The 13,455-nt window shown below is 45.6% G+C and overlaps 1 long non-coding RNA gene across 2 annotated transcripts; it reads left to right on the top strand.

Moving 5' to 3' along the window:
• The first annotated feature begins 722 nt into the window (after positions 1-722).
• Positions 723-12,057, top strand: LOC121589358. Of its 2 annotated transcripts, none has more exons than XR_006004298.1 (3): positions 723-1,342; positions 2,136-2,254; positions 11,410-12,057. It is a non-coding gene; the product is annotated as an uncharacterized LOC121589358 (long non-coding RNA). The 2 variants fall into 2 exon arrangements; XR_006004299.1 differs by lacking the exon at positions 11,410-12,057 and adding an exon at positions 6,889-6,936.
• The last annotated feature ends 1,398 nt before the right edge of the window (positions 12,058-13,455 follow it).

Raw genomic sequence — 13,455 nt, 5'->3', positions numbered from 1 at the left:
CAACGACGGTTCAATCCGCAGTGAACGTAGGAATTGTAAGCGCCACTTCTAACACCTCGTAGAATGCAGAATCTAAAGCATTATTAAAATATTTGGCACTATTGCTGACGGTGCACCTGCCCTTAGAACAAAAATCTAAAACTTCCCTCTAGGAAATTATTCCGCGCAAAGTCTGCGACCACAGCATGTTTGAAGGACTTGCTATTGCTATGTATAGCTATTTTTTCCATTGAAGATTGAACTTTTTTGATATTTGCAATACCATAGTAGGGTAAATGTACCAGTATTGGGCAAGTTAGTGCAGCAGTTTCACAAAAACTGCTTGTACACTTACAATTTTTATTACTTTTCATGAAAGTTACGTTATTTTGAACGATAAACTATCGTATTATGTTGTGCTATTTTTTATTTGCCGTTTCAAATGCATTTTCTAGCGATATGAAAATGCAAACACTGTTTTTGTTCCTATTTTCGACAGTTTGGTCCTAATTTCGGCAGGCTGTGCTTCAATTTTTGGCAACGCAAATACGGGTCGGTAAATGTTTTAATTAATACCAATAGGTAGACAAAAATGTTTAAAACAATTTTACACTCTCACTTTCCTAAGAATGGTGTTAAAAAGTACTAAAATTATTAATTTTATGTTGCCCATTTTGGGCATTTTGCTGTCAATTTTTACAGTCTTTTTGATTTGAGTTACAAACAAAGTAGGCACTGGAGAAATGAGACTGCCTAACGACTGTAGAGTACGGCTCCAACTGGCTCACAAATTATTATTTTTCTCTCAAGTTATTGGATAAGTTATAGTGAAATTGGTGATATTTGATACAAAAAATGTGGTTTTGTGTGTCGACATACGCATTACAGTTTTCTGATCAAGTTTTAAATGAATGTTCAACGAAATCAAAAGTGTGTTTATGTTTCAAGTTTCGGCAGTAGCCCAAAGCATTGATCTGTGAAAAATCAACATTTACCGTGTACCAATTTTCGGCAGCATTTAAAGTGAATAATTAATGGTTTTTATTGATTTTAAAATTCCAAGCGGGCTAGTATAAAATCTGCAACCATAAAATCTTTCATGAAAACCATACTTTTATTGTTTTAGTGATCTGATTCTGTTAATAATGAAACCTGCCGAACTATTGGCTAACTGCAAATCTACCGAAACTGTTGAACTCTGCACATTTCGTTTGATATTTTGAAAAATATACATGGAAATGATGTGAAACTTCGTATATGAATAACAAATGAGCATATCTCTATGTAAAAAATATGTGTTGATACAATTTTCAACGCATTTTTTTTCGTAGTTACACGTTTTTAGTTACCCTGCCGAAAACAGGTACACTGCCTAATACTGGTACAGTTACCCTACCTTTCATCTATTCCAGAATGATTTCATATCAGTTCTCCCTCTTTTTGTGCATTAAAGTCATCCAAGTTGTGACAAGTATTTCGTAGAAATCTTCCAGTGACTAGAGAAAGTATTGAAATTAACGAGAAATGAAACACCGGTCAAAAAAGCACTTTGCAAAATCCAATATGTGAAGTGCTATTTTGACAGGTTTCATTTCTCGTTAATTTCAAATCTTTCTCTAGTCGCTGGAAGGTTTCTACGAAATACGCTTATTAAAAGTGGTTGATGAAATAGATTCATCACCAATTGATATAACAAGTAAATTAAATCAACACATTCGGTGTCCATCTTTTCCTACGACAAAGTGTACGTCTTTGCCTATTTGGTGTCAGGATGCTGATAGTTGCTGATGCTGATAGGATGATAGTTAAAGCTCAAAGCTTTCTTACAAAACATCGATCGATACTATCGTATCGTAAAATATATGATAAATTGAAGTGTGTACGTCCATGATCAAACATTCTTGATTCATCTCTAGATATCGTATTTTCACCATTATCTGTTCAACCTATTCAACATGAACAAAATAATTAAAACAACATCCAAATTACATCGACTACTGAGGTTAAAGATAATATTGAGTCTCTCATTAAAATATACCAGCCCCAAACACTCAGCCTACATACATGTACATGTGAAAGGAAAGAAACAAAAAAAACATCGAGTCAATACAACTCCGTTCTAGTGCCCTCGTATCAAGATTTTTACCCCTTTCCAGAAACGAATGCTCCACATCTTCCAAGGAAAGCAACAACAGCCACCAACGCCAGAGGGTGGAAAAAACCATACTACACCCTGATCTTATAATCATACTGCATGACCCAAGGGGTGTAACGGGTAAGTGAAAGCAAGGGAAACCCATTACGTTAACCCTATTTCCTGTTCAAAATCCGCTACGAACACAGTAACGCGACCACCTCAAAGTGGGATGGTGCTCTAAGTGGCAGATTAAACACCCAGCCAAATCCCCTAAATAAAATCATATAATCCCCTGGTGCCCGGGAGCCACCAGTAAAGCCGGCAACGCTTCGATTTCTGATACCCAAAAGACGCCGACCGCGTGCTGTCCTGCATCCGGGTGCGTCTTTATCTTGTATCCATCCATGTTGCGTTAGCTGCCATCCCAAAGCTTCTCCAAAGTGCCTGTGCAAACCATCACGCTAAACCTTTGTCCCGGAAACACACGTTCTTGTGTGTGTGTGTGTGTGTGTGTGTGTGTGTGTGTGTGTGTGTGTGTGCTTTTTTGTGTGTAAAGAATAACCGGAAATGTGTGCTGCTCGAGCATGGGAAAGGATTCGACTCTTTTTATTTCATTTCAATATCATCAAATTGGAATTTGGACGCACTCAACCCAACGGCGTGCAGTGGGGGGGCGAATCGACCGGAAAACGGAACGGGTAAAGCGATGCGTGTGCATGATACCTACCCTGTCGTCTCGTTTCTGCGGATTTTTGCGATTTTTTCATACTAGGCCGCTCGCTAAAGCGTGCTGGAAAGAATGTGGCAGATACGTAGATTTTTTCCCCCACGGTATGTGTTTGTTTATCTTTTGCCTGTGAGGGTGTACCTGGTATAAGGGAAGTGGTTGTAGAAGCGACACCTAACAGCAGGAGCATAGCTTCAGATGGGTGTGAATCAGTGCATGAAAGTAAGACGCAACCACTAACACTTACATCACATCCAACACATAAAAAACGACGAACTTTACTCCACTGCATTATCCTAGGGTACGCCTAAGGGAAAGTTACGTACGCAAATCAATGTAAAACGACACACTCTACGTTCGACACCCTCAGTAAGGAAGGGACCCTCTCTTTCGTATCATTTCTGCACTACAGCAGCTAATACAAACCACACAAACACGATCTATAGACTGCAGGGGTAATGTTTCATCTTCCTGACCAGATGGTTGCACCCCATTGCTTGGTTACGAAGCTTGCTTGCCGAGTAAAGCTTATTTTTACTGTAAGTACCAGCGTGCGCCAACACTTCGACCTTTATCGGACCAACATTTTTCTAGTTCGAGTACGATTTATTGCTTATAAAAATACATTCCGATATGTCTGCCTCCCCGTTCAATAGCTCGCGTTCCACGTGTATCGCGTTCGCACTTTTTTCCGCTGCGCTTGCGGTGGCCTTGGGCCGGCGCTCTATCAGTAGGTAGCGCATGAAGTTAATCAACATTTACCCAAACACCCATAAACACTAAATTATGGAGTCTGGCCGGTTCCATAACGATTGAGCAATAATCGTGATTGCCACATGAAGAATATGTTTTCCCCTTTTTCTCCTTTCTTCCTCATCGCTTCCGTTCTTTCTCTAGCCCCTCGACACTCGTACGCCCGACGCTCACTACTGGTACGGATTTGGCACGGCTTTTATTTTTCGCTCTATCGGCAATCAATCAAACCAGACCGGGGGCAGCATAAATGAGTTCGAGATAGCTAAAATGCTTTAAAACGCGCAGTAAAAACAAAGTGCTGAAACCATTCATCGGCCCAGCGCGCTGACCTTCGGCTGGTACAGCCCCGGCCCATGGGCGTTTTAGTTAAAAGGCACTGAACGAATTTAATGTCATGGAAATGCGTTTCAATAACGTTCTGGCAGCTCGTTTCATTATCGATTTGCCGTTTTGCTGACGGAAGCAATGATTGCATCCCACGAGTAGGTGAGGTGAAAGAGAATTGAAATAATAAAAAGCACAGCTTCCATTCAGTACCGAATCGATATCTCGCCAGAGTAGTAGAGAGATAGCGCCTGCCCGAATGTAATGTACCGCTTACTTACCATTGTGCAAACAGTGAAGGGAAAAATGGCTACAAAAATCATAACTACAATCAACGGATAACCTCAGCGCACTGCCCACCCAACTACAGCACATTACTCATCATCACAAAAGCAGAAAGACCTTCGAGACGTGTACAATCTGTTTAGCAACAACATAAAACAACATTTACGTGCGAAAGCAAATTCGGGCAAGCCCGCACCGAGCAAGACAAAAACGAAAGCATTGGCCAAAAAAAAGTCAGAAAGCCCCGTGCGGATATCCTGCTGTCAATGATATTAGATAATTTGATCTTGATAATAGATTGATTCGGTCCTGATCAAAGACGACGAATGGCGAACACGTACGAAGCGGCTGAAGCAAATGGCGAAGATGGCTCCACAAGCCGACCAGAAGAGAGAACCGTACTGCATCGTAACAGATGGAAGAAGTGAACCAGCGTCCGACCGACAGCAACGAAAACACAACCATTGCTCCGATTGTGCCAAGGGTGTGTCCGGGACACTCTCTCACTTCGATCAAACACTACCCGCCCGACGATTGCTGATCCAATCGGAAACACAACCAACCACCGTCCCGGGGGCATTCGAGGGAGCGGAGGAACCGGACCGGTGCCCCGGGATTAGAATAGCGGCAAAGTTTCCATCCGTGCGCTTTTGCCCCTTTTCTTTTCTGGCGATATGTTTTATTGTGCCTCCGGAACGTTGGTGAGGTTGCTGAGTGCTACACCGTTGAATGTGCGTCCATGATGAGACGATCAGCGCAGGCACCGGGCTCGTTCGGTTCGTGCTCCTCGAAGCGCCGACGGCCGACTCAATCTCTTGCGTTGTTTAACTGGCGCGTCAAATGTATCTGACTGACCTAGATGTTGCTCCGACATAACTTCCTCCCCTGCCGGCTGACTAGCTGAGGGCGGACTAGGAACCAGTTGACTGACGGACTAGCTGTACTTATAGCAGCAGCAGCAGCAGCAGCAGTAGAGCCTGGACCGGACGTCAGCTCATAGAACCGTTGGCAAATGAGGAGGCTACAGGAGCGTTGCGATGGGGTTTGTAAAGTGCCTGCAGGACTGCAGGGCGTATGGCTCGGTGAGCTGAGACGCACACCGTTGGCTCTGAAGCAATCGAGCAACAGAAGCACAGTACTACTGCCTGCCATCAATCACTTTCGTACACATTACGCGTTGGGCACGGGCGAGAGTTAGACGGTGGAAGTAGCTTGCTACCAACGCTCTGACAAACCTCGGCCATAGTGTTTGTTGTCGAGTGCATTCCGATCGCAATCAAACAGCCATCAAGCAGGGGGTAGTGTTTGTGGCCGTGTTTTGAAACTTTTGTTTCAAAGCGCTATACATTGGACGCAACCTAACCGGTAGGGTTAGTTGTAGTTCGTTTTTGTATGTGCCTATGGACCTTTTTTTATACATCATACTCAATATCTCCCTCTCCTTCCCTCTCTCTCTCTCTCTCTCTCTCTCTCTCTCTCTCTCTCTCTCTCTCTCCCTCTCTCTCTCTCTCTATCTCTCTCTCTGTCTCTCGATCTCTTTCATGGTCGTGTTCTTCGACAAAAAAACGACGGCCGTACGGTGACAGACACGTGCGAGACACGCAGGACACCCGAACACACCGAAACGGTAACCAATGTAGACGTACTTCAATCATTGCTCTCCAGTCGCCGGTTGCCAGTTTTTGGACAACATTGGAATTTCAGTTTCTCTGGACTTTTGGCATTCCTGGGTCGCCTGCAGCCCGAATGGCTGCTGCAGGATTCCCGTTAATCAACCAGCAGCACCGTGCCCAACGTCTGCAAACGCACGCCCACTAAAACATCCTCCTTCAGGCGAGGTTGTTGTTTTGTTTCCGCCATCCGTATGTCCATCCGGAGCGATAGTGAACCGAAAACTGAGCAGCCTGCGTAAAAATAGCGCTCGCGTTCCCGTCACCCCGACAACTATTCGCACAGAAGCTGCTGACCAGTGGGCCAGAATAGTTGTGCCAGCGCGATGGACTCAAATGCGACCAGGGTAGGGCAACACAATGGCACATCAGGAAGTATTGCTTCGCACGACGAAACAGTAACATCATTTAGCATGCGAACTTGCAGTGCTGCTGCTGCTGCTGTGAAAAATGCACCCTTGCGAAGCACTTGCCGCAAACTTTTCCCCAGCCCGACATCAAACGCGTACGGATGAAAAGTATTAAAGTTCGGTGTTCGCTTCAACTCTTAAAGGGCGGAGTACGCATACGTGACAACGGTTCGCTCTTCGTTGATTGAAACGTACTTCATACGGTTGTAGTGCTTCCCTAGGTGTAACGCTGAATGTGTTCTTCCAGCTGCAGCGCATAGTAAACGCCTGCACACCGCCTGATGATTGACGCGCAAGTCAGTGGATGCCGTCACTGACGGTTGTGTCTGTGTGTTCTTGTGCTTTTCCTCCCAACAAACGGGCTTCTTTGGTTGTTTTCGCTATCGAAACGACCATCAGACTGCAGCGACACTGGTGGTGATGGACGGAACCCACCCACTCAGGTACGGCTCTCAGTTCGATGGCAGTGAGTGGTGAACACAGCTGTACCGTGAGATCCGATTTGCTATAAACAAGCACCAGCAGACCAATTTTCCATTGTTTATGCAACAGAATGTGTTTATATAGCTGTTTGTTTTGTTTTTTATTTTTCATATATAGGTCGCACAATCATTATGGTGTCAGTACTCTAAAGAGTTAACAAAATTGACTATTTGCGGTTGTGGGTATGTTAAGCAACTAGTTTTTGTTTAATTCAGATAGATGTAAGTATTTTCTCAAATTTGCACGAAAAAAAGGCTCATAATGATATCACTTCAACATCCCTCCTAGTGATGCAACATTTTACAACATATCATACATTTTCCTAACCACACTAAACATCCCCTCTTTATCATCCACCCAGACAGTAACAATAAAGTTATCGATTGATTATTACCCATCTTTAACACCCACTTCAACTTCTACCGCACAGCTGCTGCCGGCAGATTACCTCTCGCTCGCCACTTGCCGTTCGCTTTTGGAATGAAACTTTGTACACCATTTGTGTGATAAGATTTTGAGCTGAATATGATGATTCGAGGCAGACGAAAAAAAAGAAAGAAAAAAACCACTCAACAAACGATAAACCCGACACGGCAATTCGGTGGTCAGAGAAAACGGGAAAGGTTGATGGCAAATGTAACATTCCAATAACCGTTCGACACAGTACACAGAACAGAAGAGGGAGAAAGAAAGAGACAGAGGAGAATAGAAGAGCAAAAAAACACATGTAAACCATGCACGAAACAAACTAATAGCACAAAAGATAAATGATAAAATTTTACCCCAGTGAACACTTTTTACAAATTGTTTCATTTCGCACGTCGGTTTGTATCAACATTCTGCTTCCCTGTGCGCCATGTCCTCCATACATCATCGCTGATACCATCGGTGCACATGTTCCGCACGCGTTTGGTCCCGCAACCAAACGCAACGCACGGGACGAAGAGTTTCATTTCACGACAAGGTGGATATGACATACTTGCTCCTCCAACCCCGCCACCCCCCTTTAACCCACACCCAGCTCCCGATGTACGGTGATGTGATATGAAAACCCTTGGCATCATGGCACACGGTGGTCGCAGGCGCCTAACGCCTGGTGGAGGGGATCATCTCAGCATGATTCTTTTACGACACTGATGTGGTGAGAATGGGATCGGTTCCGCTCACCTTCACCTTCCCATCACCGGCACGTACCGTGGGCCCACGGTCCGGGAGATGTCGTCGATATATTTTACACTTTATTCAAAACACGTCCTCAAGCTCGAGGGTACACCACCAAACAACGGTGCGCCGAAGGTGCCCGCGCCCGGGCACCGTGCAAAACTTCAACCAACAGCGGCCAAACACAGGAGCGTTACGGAGCGCTGCTATAATAAGCTCTTAAAATGAAGCCCGGTCGGCCGGGGAGGGAACGGGAGAATGAGGGAATGGGGGGTGGTGACCGTCGGGTCGACTCGAGAGCAGCAGCTGAGCAGCAGAAAAGAAGAACAATGAACCATCGAAGAATGCGGGCTGACGAAAGTGCGAAAGACACCGGGCGAAAGACACCGAACACGGCAAGAAGTTCCCATCATCGATGCCTCGAAGGATCGGTTTGTATCGGTTTTTGCGGCCGGGACCGGTACCGGAGACGATAAGAGATCATGCAGCGATGCCGATAGAGCTGCCGCTGTTTATCACAGTTTCCGAAACGAAGGTGAACGTCTTTTGTCTTCTCGGTGTCCCCACCTCCTTCCCCAGTGTGGGGAGGAAACGTGTCCACACGGTTGATAACTTCATAACTCTTCGTGCGTTTCCTGCGCTCTGCCTGCCTCTTTTCCCCACCACCCAGACAGGTGACATGGCAGGTGGTGATGGGACGCGAGCGTCGAAACACCAGCCACAAACCATCGGCAGGCTTCATACGATCAATTTCGAAGCCGCTTGCCTTTCCGAGCCGCGGGAAAATGTCCTATTTTATGACGACGTAGCAGTAAAGGCAGCAGCTAGCCACTAAAACGAGTATATAATAAAGTACTTTCACGTGTATCTGCATAATGGCACGGAGGCTCGGTGCTCGAGCGCACCACCACCACCATCAACACCAAGCGAATGTTCCCGCGTCGTTTCGATCAAACAAACTGAAGCGTGTGCGCTCGGTGGTAATGTTATGCAGATTATGGGATCGCTCATCGGGCGACAGCAATAGTACAACCAAACTTTCCCAAAAACTAGCACACACTCACACGCGCGGCTTGCTTTCTCGGACAGACAGTTGCATTTTAAAATCATTACAAACACTCGTGTATGCTCACCCTAGAATGGGTGAATTGTACGTTGCTGCAAATTCTATCCATTCTCTCCTGTACTCTCTCTCTCTCTCTCTCTCTCTATCTCTCTGTCCAGCGCTGGAAGCCTGGCCCCACGTGAGGTGAAGTTAGTGAGGTAGAAATTTTAATTAAATGCACCCTCCAAATTATGACCAACTGCAGCGGCAACGGCGCCGCCGCCCAAATCAACCCACCCAAAGACGATGGTCATTTGATGAAAGTTCATGGTTCACCACACCATGGCGATAGCTTTTGGGTTGTTTTGGAAATTTGCACCCCATGGTTGTGTGACGGTTGTGTCGGGAAGGGTCATGCTTGGCGCTTGAAGCTCCTTTCCAAAAAGGGAACAAAGAAATTAAAACCAAAACACACACGCAGTTACATGGTGTGCTGCTACATACTGCCTAATGGACAGTTTGCGTGTGCAGCCATGGTTGCCAGCAGGGTCGTCGCCGTCGGCCATTAGGTTCGACCAAGAAAACGAACGAACGAAGCAGTCGGAGATTGTAATGACTGCAGCCGTATAATTACTCTTCTAGCGCTGTAATTGTACGTTTGGATTGCTTCATTCAGTGCGAATTCTACGTTTTACTGTAGTTTGAAAATCACCAAAGAAAAGAAAGAGAGAGAGAGAGAGAGCAAGAGAGAGAGAGAGAGAGAAAGTATTAAAAATTGACCGAGGGAGTAATGTTTGTTCCGGAACTTACTCAATGGTTTCAACACTTTTTTGAAAGGCTCTCTGCTACCACCTTCTGCGCACACTGTCAACCTTCCATCACATAATCTTAAGCAGCTCTTTTGTCAAACATTTTCCATCCATCCACCACCATTACCATTATTATTATACAACAAAACAAAAATCAAACTTCCATACAGTGGCTACCCGGTAACGCCAAACAACATCAATTTCCCTTGCTCCCCAGGTCTCGCTTGCTTGCGCTCTAAACACACTCGAGCACAGCAGTGGAACATTAGCTATTAATGCAAGTGCATCCCCACATACGCTGGGAGGGGGAGGGTGGGTACAGTTTCCACCGATCTTCCACAAGCCATTGTTCCGTATTGTTGTTGCCAATGTTTTCCCCTTTTGAATGTACCAAAACGTCTGCATTAGCTGCAGCTACGAATTATGCGCGCTATCCTTGCTTTCATAGTAATAAGCGGAAGGGTGTGCGGCGGTCGACTCATCTCCATTCCAGTAAAACGAACAGCAAAAGGCACTGCAAGCCACTACACAAAACCACAATGGGAGCATCGTTTCATCCCATCCAAAAAGGTCCACCAGGTCCATGGTAGCAGCGGTTCGTGGTACTCCAAACTACAGCATTATTTAGGCCGGTGGCTCTGGCAGTAGTGGCTCTCAGTGGTGCGTACTACGGACCAGCTCCTTTCAGTGGTAGAGGATCGATCCAAAATTCCGATGACTTCGTTGCCTGCATGTGCACACCAGGGTTGCATGGGCCGTTCCAGCGTTTGTTGTTCCAGAGGCACTAAACTCTGTTTACGGTTATGATACACTAGGCTCTCGGGTGGCGCTTTATGACAGAACGCGTAAACAGTGGCATTAGGGCGGTGATGCAAACCTGAGAGAGAGACAGAGAGCATGGAGAGAGTGGAAAGTAAATGGTGGAACATGCTAAACCATAGCCAAATCACGTAACATCAATTCACCCTAAGAACGTGTGGTGCAAATGCTCCAGACTATGAGAACATTTAATTACAAGCACAACAATCGTGAAGGCATTTATTTCGCCTTTCAACATGCAACAAGCACCAACACCAAATACTAAACCCCACTAGACTCCACCTTTACGATAAGTATCATAACAAATTATACCGATTTTACCAAGCAACCAAATAGACATGTACATTAAGACATTCTTTGACGCTTTTTTTTGTTTTATTTTCCCCGACCATTACCATCCCTGGCCCTCCCCTCTGGCATGTCACTGACGTGTGTCGTATCGCTGTATCATTCGCCAGCGCTTCTAAATAGTATTCATTTTCAAACTACCGCACCTAATCAGTCGAAATCATTAATCAACCTGGTTCACTTCCTGCTGCTGCACACCTACACACGGGGCTGGGGTCACCATTTATTGCGGGAAGCTTCATTTCACCCACACCTTTGCCTCATTGCGAGTTCTTAATTTTGCACACACACACACACACATACTCGCACCTACTCGATTGTGTTCTAGCGCGTGTGTTGCGTGTTCCAAAATGTTATATCGCTTAATATCCCACTATGCTTTCCCTGCCCAAACAATGCTATATGTGTTTCACCCCCATTTCCCTATCGGGCCGATCATTTGTATCATTTCTCTAGCATTTCTGTCACCCCCACCACGTGTAAATGGAAAGGAAAAGGGCAGCAGGCGAAGGCGAAGCGACCGGATTGAAGATTGACGCAGCGAGCGGGCTCGTGAAAAAGGTAAATATTTTCCCAGTCAGCTCGCTTCCTTAAGCCAACCGTCATTCCGCTGTAACGTTTCGTTGGCACGCGATCGTAATGCGAATGTAATTTAGCGAAAAACCTTCTTCCAACCGTGATGGGGAGGAAAAGAGAGTGCGATTGCCCAGTAGCATTAGTTTCGGGAAACGCAAGCGGTGAAGATTGGCTTCGAAGCTAGGTCCCATTTTTTGCTGTTCTTTCGTATTTTTTCCCCCTTTTCCCCGAGCTGTACTCCACAGCTACTCGCACCTTGCAGACACCACGATCACAATCGACCCGGGGAAGCTAAGCGTGGTTCGCCTTTCCAAAGCCGAGGCTCGCGGTTGTTTGGCCATCAATAGCACACTAACCTATCGACCCTGCCACGGTGCTGTGTAACGAACGGCTACTGAACCATCTATGTATATAGCTGGCTGCTACCGTTTTAGAAGGGAGTGCGGGCGATCGCGACTAAACGTGGCACCACCGGTCGTGCACCACCGCGGGCCATCGTAGTGTTCGCAATGACAGTGTCCCTTTATGCAGCGGGAGCGAAACAAAAACCCCGCAAGCGTTTACGTTGACCAGCATGTCATGAATTGCTAGATTTTATTGCAATAAACACGCCAAATGGTCCATGGTGAAGGGCAACCGGTTGGCATTTTATTGAACTGCAGAGGGCAACAACACCTGTCGTCACGGTCGAGCACTTGTGCTGTTGTTGTGTTTTGCTCCTTCCCTTGTTTTTTTCATTGCCGTATGGTTTATTTTACTTTCCCCAACCCACCGGGGGAGTCCTCGCCCCATGCGAATGACATGCGATTGTCGAAGTATTTGCTATTTTTTTTTGTTTAAGTTTTTTTTTTTGCTAGATCGCAATGCATCGCTCGCTTTTGTGCCGGTGTGCCGTCAGAGAAATAAAGCTTGCTAGTAACGCAACGGGTGCCGTACAGATAAACGCAAGGGAAGGAGGAGATCGGTTGGCAACGGCGATGCGACAGATTGTCCTGGCACATATTTTACCGTACATTATTAGCCCCAATCTCCCTTACCCACACCACTGTTGCTCCTTGAAACAGAAAAAAGATAGAGAGAGAGAGAGAGAGAAGGCCGCTTGGCAGCAGTAGTAGGTCGTCATTTCTTGGAAGGCTGACGTTAGCCAGCACCACTAAACAAAAGGTTTGCGCCCCGTATGTACGCTGACAGAGCTTTGCTTACCGGTTCAGCGTGTTGGTGTCGGGATGCTTTAGAGCTTTGTTTTTCCGTTTTAACCTGTTTCACCTGTCGACTGGCGTGCTCGAACACCCGTTTCATGCAAACGCACAATGAATGTGCAAAACGTGGCAATCAAATATTTATGGTTCACAGCATGCCCTAAACTGCCCGAAACGCCTGGCCAGCTGGAATGTCGCGCTTCGATACCTTTTTCGAGGTTGAGTTGCAATCAATTAATCATCATTTGCCCGAGCAATCAGCTGGAAGCGGGTAAATTGTAATAAATGTATCTACTATTTTTCTCCCGCAGGCAGCAGGGTTTGTTTGTTGTTTCTGCATCAGTCCCAGCCCGTCGCTTTCTGCTTTCTATTGGTGGTGTGCAGATATTTCAAATTCGAATAAATAATGCTAACCGTTTGTTTGATCCATTCGATTGCGAAATGCGTTTGGTAAGGTTGGTTTGTTGGGTGGTGTATTTGCAGGAAAGCATGAACGCCATCACAATTATGGTGAAGTAAATATACACATTTACCGATTTGTACAGCATTGCAAACACAGCTATCGAAAAGCATGTTAGCATATTATACATCATTACTCTCATTTTTCTCATTCCCATAACAGGAGTGAACAACGTGGATGCATCTTAACAGCACAACAATGCAATAATTGCATTATTACCGCGTGTGTCACAAAGCCAAACAGGCATGAAAGGGGTGTAAAATTATT

Source organism: Anopheles merus, chromosome 2R (assembly GCF_017562075.2).
Source record: "Anopheles merus strain MAF chromosome 2R, AmerM5.1, whole genome shotgun sequence".
Lineage (NCBI taxonomy): Eukaryota > Metazoa > Arthropoda > Insecta > Diptera > Culicidae > Anopheles > Anopheles merus.
The sequence above is the reverse complement of the archived record's forward strand: the minus strand, read 5'-3'. Positions and strand labels throughout refer to the sequence as shown.